A 9,588-nucleotide genomic window follows, 5' to 3' on the forward strand; every position below is an offset into this window, starting at 1 on the left:
GGCATCACCAACTCAATGGACATGAGTTTGGGTAAACTCTGGGAGTTGGTGATGGACAGGGAGGCCTGGTGTGCTGTGGTTCATGGAGTCACAAAGAGTCGGACATGACTGAGTGACTAAACTGAACTGAAGTGAAGTGGGGCAATGCATTCAAAGTTCAAGAAATTATATATGACTTGTTTAATTTTTAATAATTCCATTGTGATGTTTATGTTTGTACCATTAGGCCATTTGCTACCTGAAATTAACAAGCATGACTCAGACCACCGAAATCCACCAAACACTATTTTTAAAGCCAAAAATGGATGGTTTCCACTGTTCCCTCCTTAAAGGCAAAATATGTTTTGAAAAAGAACATGCACCATGCATCAAAATTTTGTTATATAATTCATTTTATGTCACCATCTTTTACATTGTTAAATAACACCCAGATGATGTATTGATTTTGATTCCCCTGTTCCTATATCTTGATTGCTGGAGAAGGTTGAAGAAATGAGTGGTGACTCAAAAACTTTGGCACCAGGATGTTTGACCTTTCAGAAGTTACTTAAGAGTTATTTAAAACCCCTGGTGACACATGAGTAAGATTTTATTGGTACTAAAAGACAGAGGGAGCCTTAGAGAAGAGGTTGCTGCCTAGAAGTTTACTTTGGTGGTGTTTAGTTAGAATTCTGAATTCCTCGTTTACCACTTATCTTTTGTATGTTTACAATTAATTATTTTCTCAGAGATTTAGTACTCCCATGTGAAATATAGATAACATAAAATCTATTTTAGAGTTTATTTTTTTAAGAATCCTATGCCAGTGAGTTTGGTGTTTGGAAAATTCTCTGTGAATTCTAGTTCCTTTTACCTTTAATTTCCAACATACTTCGGCCCTCCCTCATTTTTGCCTCACTCAAGTTCTAGTTTTTTACCTTTTTAAATATTTTCAGTCAGGTTTATGGTCCACTAATCATTTATTCCCATGTGTATTTCTTTCTGAGTGTGAACACATACTATATCCTAAGTTTTCCTTGACTTTGACATTTTCACCTACCTTTATCCATGTAATAATCCTAGCAAATAACACAGGAAATAATGATAATTTTTTAAAGTAATTTCAATCGTTAATGAAAAGATGAGGAAAATTAACACCTCTTAAATATTTTCATGAGCTTAAGAAATTAATATATCTGACCATTATAACATAACGTTGCATTATTTTCCATTCAGTCATCCAGTTGCATCTGAGAAATATATAAATATATACATGTGTATATATTGACATATATATACATAATAATATATACATATATAAACATAGATATGCACATGTGTGCTATGTTACTTCAGTTATATCTGATAATGGGCAACCCTATGGGCTGTAGCCTGCTAGGGTCCTCTTTCCCTGGGGATTCTCCAGGCAAAAATACTGCAGTAGGTTGCCACGCCCTCCTCCAGGGGATCTTCCAGACTCAGAGATCAAATCCAGGTCTCATGTTTCCTGTATTGTCAGGAGGTCTTTGTACCACTAGTGCCTCTTGGGAAGCTGATTATCCTTAAACAGTTTATTCAGAGAAGATATACTAGTAGATACCTGAATATTGAAACAGTTTTTCTCCACTGTTTTATACTTTTCACAAAAAGTGACTCTTTACTATTTTCCCCCAATTTCTCTGCTTTCTTTTGATACCTCTTAGGAAAAAACAAGTTTGAACTAATTTCTTATGGACACAAAATATCCCAACTATTGCTTGGAAATAACCAGATATAGTCTTGAAATAGCAAACCCACATGCAGAGTAAAGTATTTTCCATGGCCTGTTAAAGTGAGAAAGTGAAAATCGCTCAGTCAATTCTGACTCTTTGCAACTCCATGGTGTAGCCTGCCAGGCTCCTCTGTCCATGGAATTCTCCAGAATATTGGAATGGGTAGCCTATCCCTTCTCCAGAGGATTGTCCCAACCCTGGAATCAAACCAGGTCTCCTGCATTGCAGGCAGGTTCTTTACCAGCGGAGCTACCAGGGAAGCCACTTGCCCATGAATTATTTTTGTATCATGATTTTTTGTTTGTTTATTTCTGCTTTGGTCTCAAAGTGAACAAAAAGAAGACACCCATCCTGGCACTAATTTCTGAAATCTCAATTGCTTTAAACACCAGTCATGCTTCCACTCATGAATCTCAGATCATTTTGGGATCAGTAAATATAGGCTGGCTCAGCTGGGGACCTCGGTTCATGTTTTGCTGGGCTACTTGCCATTTATTCATAGCTTTTGCTGCTTGATATTTATTATTAATTCATATTGATATTAATTTTATGCTTCCTGTTTATTACTAATTCATACACAATTTTCAATTATAATGCTTTGAATTCACATATACATACAGAGTTTTAATTTTTAACATCATCCAAGTATTTTATCTCAATTTGAAAGATGCAAAATTATGAACATGCTAGCTTATTCAGTTATTCAAAGAGCCAAGATGAAGATCTGGAATTCATTTCAGGAGATATTTATATTTCTTTTCAAAATTGCAACATATTATGTTAATATTTAGAGCTTGAAAGTAAAACCCTAGATTTGAGTTGTATGTTAAAGAATTAGAGTGGTGGACAAATAAATAACATTATTTTACCTAAATGCCTAGAAAACATAGGACATAGAGAATGGTCTAATAATTTGCTATGAATCAATAGAAACAAGATTTGAAGTAAAAATGGGCAATCATATGGATGTGAAATGAAAAACTGAAATTTCACTAATATTGGCATTCAAAGGTTATTTTTATAGAAATTATGCACATAATTGGACTTAATATAATACTGACATAGTACACATGACAGTACCATAGCATGTGAATATCGGAGATTATAAATTTTGATGAACAAAACATGTTTATTCAATCATTCATTAACTCTTTTATTCAACACATACTGACAGATTTGCACCCTCTTCTGGGTACTGTTCCAGGCACATTGGATTCATAGCAGCAACACAGCTAAGATCCCTGCCCTCATGGAGCGTATTTTCCAGTGGAATAAAAGTGAGTAGGCAAACAAGATAATGGGCTTCCCTGGTAGCCTCAGATAGTAAAGAATCTGCTTGCAATTCAGGAGATGCAGGTTCCATCCCTGGGTTGTGAAGATTCCCCTGGAGAAGGGAATGTCTACCCACTTCAGTATTCTTGCTTGGAGAATCCCATGAACAGTGGAATCTGGTGGGCTACAATCCATGTGGTCCTAAAAAGTTGGACATGACTGAGCAACTAATATACACATATACATAATTTAAACAAGATAACATCAGCTACAAAAATGGCTTTGAACAATTAAGTTTCAAAGGACAAAATTGAGAAATATATTTTAGCACTGAATCATCTTAATAATTAAACAGAAAAACCCAAAGCTTAAATCTTTTATTTTCTTTGCCATGCTGGATTATAAACATATCTTCTAAATATAGTGATAATATCTGTTAACATGCATTAGTTTAACCAGTGACAGTCTATGGGTCTTGTCTTTTTTTCCGGAAAATTTAAATATGCCCATTTTTAAAAGACATATACTTTATATTAAAACATTGCATTCTATGGCATGTACAATACTGTTATCAATCTTACTCCACATATAATTATATTTCCTGGGAATTAGGTAATTTCAAATATTCTATAAAGTATAAAAACCTATGAGAAGAGAGGGTGAAAAAAATGTGGATAAGAAAACTAAAATGTCTTTGTCTTTTACTAGCATTTCTATTTTTGATCTACTCTTATCTTCATTGCTCTTGTTAAACTTGATGAGAGTTGAGACACAAGAACATTTGGATTCTTGAAGCTGAAAATATCTTATGTAAAATCATCTTATTGTTATATCTTTCTGCATGTTCTATATTAAAATAAACAGGTTTTATAGGTTAATTGAAATGTATTAAAGAGTTATATAGTGCAACTAATATAATGAGAGTTGGAAAAATTCAAGAAAACCAATATACTGAATGCTAATTTACTATACAAAAATTTTCATGATGTGGGTAAAAATAGGCATCAAATTAATTTCACCATCTTGAGCTTACCCCTAAACTATGTTAAAAATTACAAATTAGTTTAAATTTAAATAAAATATACCCTTTCATATTCCAAGAAAGTAAAATTTTCAAAACAGATTATCATCAAATCTGTTCAATTACAAAAAGTATTTTTTATTCTATGTACAATTTTGATGGAATAATGTCATTTAATGAATTCATTCTCAAATGCCTATCTCTGCCAAGGAACAATCTAAAAACAAAGTATAAAATGAAATCTTAATATGTGTCACTAATCAAGGATGTACACATATAGTCTGTTTTTAAGAAGAGCTGGTACAAACAGTTTGCTGCCTTAGGAAGACAGCAATCTAACTTGAATATGAATCACTACAATGTCATCAAAAACCCTGCCTGTATCACAAATATTTTAGCTGGACCCCAAAGGTTCAGTTCATCCTAGGATTATGCTATGAATGTCCAGATTTATTCTCTTTAAATCCATTTAAACAGCAGTTATTGCTCCTTTAATTTCTCAAATCGCCTTGCACATGTGCCTTTTATGGTTGGCCTGTGGTGATTTAAACTTCCTGGGGGAGAGCAAAGGGGGTAGGATATGGGAAATATGCGTAAAGTCTTTGTCTGGAATCGTTTAATTGGCTTTAGAGAAAAAGGCAAAAGAAAACAATGTTTTTAATTACAAGCAGCAAGATGCTCTCCTAAAATTGCTCTTCTGTTCTCTCACATGTTTTTTATGTGTATAAATCATAAACTTTCAGCACCCTAAACATTGTCCACCACAGGCCCTCTACTGAATGGTTCAATGTTACTTTTTGTTGAAAGAAGTAGTAACGTTTTTGTCAGACTTCTAGAATCTCAGCAGTTTATAGACACTCAGAATTAATCTCATAATCTATTTTTAACCAATATATGCTTGAATGAGTGAGTGAAAATCACTCAGTCATGTCCGACTCTTTGAGACTCCATAGTATACAGTCCATGAAATTCTCCAGGCCAGAATACTGGAGTGGGTAGCCTTGCCCTTCTCCAGGGGATCTTCCCACCCCAGGGATTAAACCCAGGTCTCCTGCATTGCAGGTGAATTCTTTACCAGCTGAGCCACAAGGGAAGCCTAATTACTAAAAAAAGTGAAGTCTTTACTTAAAAATAAAATAAATTTCAATAATGTTAAATACAAGTAATGCTTATGTATAGTATCCCTTAGCCATCATGTGGTAATAGTTTTCAATTATTTTAATGTTTTAAGAAGATTTTTAGAAGTGTAGTCATCTAGGCAATGATCAGAAATTCATGGAAATTGGATTGTTTTCTTATTATTAGACGGAAGGGTCATTATTAGGAAATAATCTTTATTTACTTCCTTGGTTGAGGTGATTTCTCCAGTAAACAATTCTTGCCATATCTGTTCTTGGTTCGATATCTTTTGTTATGTTGTGTTCTCTCTCCTTTCTTTTCTTCATTGAAACCAATTTCCCTTTCCTATTCTTTCTGACAAACTAATTATACCACTAGCAATATGACTATAATTGTGATGAGCAATAAAGAGCTTTCCTAAGTTTAATATAAAATATTTTAAAATACATGCTGTTGATAGCTATCTGGTTCTTTGTTGTATTTAATCTTATTCTATTTGTAGTCAGAATCAAGCTATGCATTTTCTCTTCATTAATGTAGAAATGCATCCTACCTGAGGATCAAACTTTATGCCTGTTTGAATTAATTTTCCCCTCTTATGACAGTGTATAACATGGCCTTATGTTAAAAACACTCAAGAAAATGTATAAATGAATAATCTATGTGTCAAATGAATTAATGCATATAAAAACAGATAAAAGTAGAGTCTTTAAATTGTTATTCAGATCTAAAAGTATGATTTATAAGGAGATGCATACATGGATATATATGTATGTACTTTATACATTAATATGAACATTAACATAAGATTGTGATTATATTTTATTAAATTTTATAAATATATTATATATATTAAATATATCTCCTTATGCTCATACTGGACTGATGAGTCTTTTGAATCTTGTTAAACTTATCTGCATAGTAAGGGAGAATATATGTTATTTTTATGACAGTCATCATCACAAATCACACTTTCTGTATCTAATATGTCCTGAATTTGCCAAGGATGATAAATGAGGGATGAATTGATTACATGATCTATTTCTCCATCTGTCTGCCTGTCTCTATATCTTCTACAGCGATCTCTTTATCTGCTCATTATCAAGAGATTATATTTTCTCCACAGAACATCTCATGCTAATTCAGAGAGAAGATGTTCTTAGAGATCTTTTACAACAAACTAGGTTGTATAATTTTTTTTTTTTTTTTGGTCTCTGTACTCTAGGGAAAATCGGTATTGAATTAAGAAGACATGCACTTTCGGGATCAAGATATAACTGAGCTGGATTATATTTCTCTAGAGAGTGCTTTGATTATACAATTTGATTACCTTTCAATTTGAATCTTCTGATTCACATGTTATCTAAATTAATCTTTCCTGATGGGCAGCTCATTTGGCCTCATACCCACTGTTTGCATTGCCAAAGGCATATACTTATAATAGTTCATTGTTTTAAGCTTCAAATTATTAATGATATTTTGAAAACCCTTATAACTTTATTACTTTTCTCCAACCAAGAGCCATTATTTGAAAATGCCTCATTTTAAGGCTTATTAATTAAAAGATTTTCACTAATTAATACATTCAACAGTGAATAGCCCTGTTATATTCTAAATATGCTCAGACCATGCTTAATCTGGAGAACCATAAATTACACTTTCAACTCTTATTTACTAAGCAATAACTACACTTCATGCACTGTGGTTTCTGGCTTCTTTTTTTTTTTAAAGTTTTAATTAGATCACAGTAGACTTATTGAAATTAAAATAAGGGGTCTCTTAACCATTACTTTGGCTAAAAGTCATCTGAAATAAAATGTCTTGGCATTTAAAAATCCACCCAACCTGGTAAGGAAATACAAATTTCCTTACCATGTTGCATTCCTCACCAGGTTGTGCAAACATATATTATTCAGGTATTCTGGGTTCTCAACTGCAAGGATTTTAAGTCCTTTGAGAACTAGGGAAATGGTAAAATTTGTGTCTATATGATTATCTCAAGTCCACAGATAGAAGGTTGGGGAACTAAAGTAAAACTTATTCTTTAATTTCCAATTTTATTTTATTTTTTTTAGAGAAAGTAGCTAAACTAATGTAACCCATTACATAAGAGATTGAAATCTAAATATACAAACTATTTTCCTAAACCTTCATATGTTTCATCTAGTTTACAGTCACTTTATTGAGGCCTGAATTTTCCATGGGAATAGATAGGCTTCTATTGGAGTTATTATATAATGGATAACAGATATTATGTATGAGCAAGATTTTTTATTCACTATTATTAAGCTTTCAGTTATTTTTGAAATAAAAAGTGACTTTTATAATGTCTTCAAAGTATAGAAAATTTACTAAAATATATGATACAAGATAAATTCTAAAATAATTTCTAATGACAATTTTACTAGAGATTTGCCAAGAAATAAAAATGTTGTTGAAGTATACCAAAGCCTTAAGAAGGCTGTACATGAAAGATATAATTTATATGGAAAAATAGTCCCATTATCATTGCTTTGGGCTTCCCTGGCAGCTTCACTGGTAAAGAATCCACTTGCAATGCAGGAGACCCCAGTTCGATTCCTGGTTTGGGAAGATCCCTTGGAGGCTACCCAAGTGGGTAGGCTACCCACTCCAATATTCTTGGCTTCCCTGGTGGCTCAAATGGTAAAGAATCCACCTGCAATGTAGGAGACCTAGTTTGATCCCTGAGTTGTGGGAGATTTATGTTTGATCCTTGGTTTGGGAAGTTCCCCTGGAGGATGGCAACCCACTCTAGAGTTCTTGCCTGGAGAATCCCTCTGTCCAGAGGAGCCTGGCTCTTGATCCATGGGCTACAGTCCATTGTGTCATGAAGAGTAAACACAACTGAGCAATTAAGCACAGCAGAGCATCACTGTTTATCACAATTTTGTATTTTTTAAAGTGTGAGAGATTGGCATGAAGGCTTCCATAAAAATAAGTGTTAGGAAGCAATATCTCACTTAAAAGTGTTAGGAAGCAATATCTCACTTCAGTTGGTCTCTTAACACTCAGAATTTATACCCTTAGCATTCCTTAGGTTTCATAGAGTCAATCTAACATAATTCTATTTACTTTTATTTATCCGACAAATGACAAGGCTGTATTTAATGTCTGTTTAACTTATCACTGATAAAATAGAGATATGATTTTATAGCATCAGGCCAGACTGTATTTAAAAGTGCACTTTGATAGGATCCCTTGCAATGCTTTTCCTATTATAACTGAAAGTATTGATTTTGAAAGATTTTGCTCGGGGAAACACTTGGTTCTTCTGGGTGCATCAAGTGTATACTTAACAACGGCACAAAGACATTGTGTTACAAACTTGAACATTGTTGGTATAAACAATAGTAACCAAAGCCAACAACTACAAAAAATCACTCTGGAAATGTTTTAGCCCAATAAAAGTATAAAACTTAAAATGTGTTACTGGATTCAATAAAGTTATAGATGAATGGAATTTTGGAAGTACTAGCCTGATAATCAGATGTCATCGTGAGAGGAATTATAATAACACTTACCTCATAAATTTGTTATAGGGAATAAACACATAAAAGCACAAGCTGGAAAAACTCAATAAATGTTAGCTGTGAAAAATATTTATAGTTTACCTAAATGTACTTGAAACACTGTGTGTGTGCCATGAAGCCCATATAAAGCTTTAAGCTTCTTTCTTTGTCTTGGCTACCAAGAGATTAGGTTATTTTAAATTATAGAAATTCAGATTAAATTTAGATGCAATTTTTTTTTTGCCTTCTAGTCATCATGTGAGGATCCTTTTTATAAGAGAAAATGTTTCTTAACATTCTTAACATTCTTAATAGACTTCTACGGTGAGCTGAGCTGTGGTGGCTAACGGATGCCAAGATTGAAAAGTAGAGACTGAAATTGAAGTACATTGTTAGTGGAAGACTCAAAAGATAAGCAGATATAAAAGTGTGTATGTAATTTTGAGTGGTGTCAAAGTAAGAGTTGAGGAAGCTGAATTTGGTCATCAAGTCCAAGAAAATATTACAAGATCATATATATATATATATATATCAGTTCAGTTCAGTCGCTCAGTCGTGTCCTACTCTTTGCAACCCCATGAATCACAGCACGCCAGGCCTCCCTGTCCATCAACAACTCCCAGAGTTCACTCAGACTCACGTCCATCGAGTCAGTGATGCCATCCAGCCATCTCATCCTCTGTCGTCCCCTTCTCCTCCTGCCCCCAATCCCTCCCAGCATCAGTCTTTTCCAATGAGTCAACTCTTAGCATGAGGTGGCCAAAGTACTGGAGTTTCAGCTTTAGCATCATTCCTTCCAAAGAAATCCCAAGGCTGATCTCCTTCAGAATGGACTGGTTGGATCTCCTTGCAATCCAAGGGACTCTCAAGAGTCTTCTCCAACACCACAGTTCAA

The sequence above is a fragment of the Bison bison genome, unplaced genomic scaffold, assembly GCF_000754665.1.
Source record: "Bison bison bison isolate TAMUID 2011002044 unplaced genomic scaffold, Bison_UMD1.0 scf7180017864136, whole genome shotgun sequence".
In the NCBI taxonomy this organism is placed as follows: Eukaryota; Metazoa; Chordata; class Mammalia; order Artiodactyla; family Bovidae; genus Bison; species Bison bison.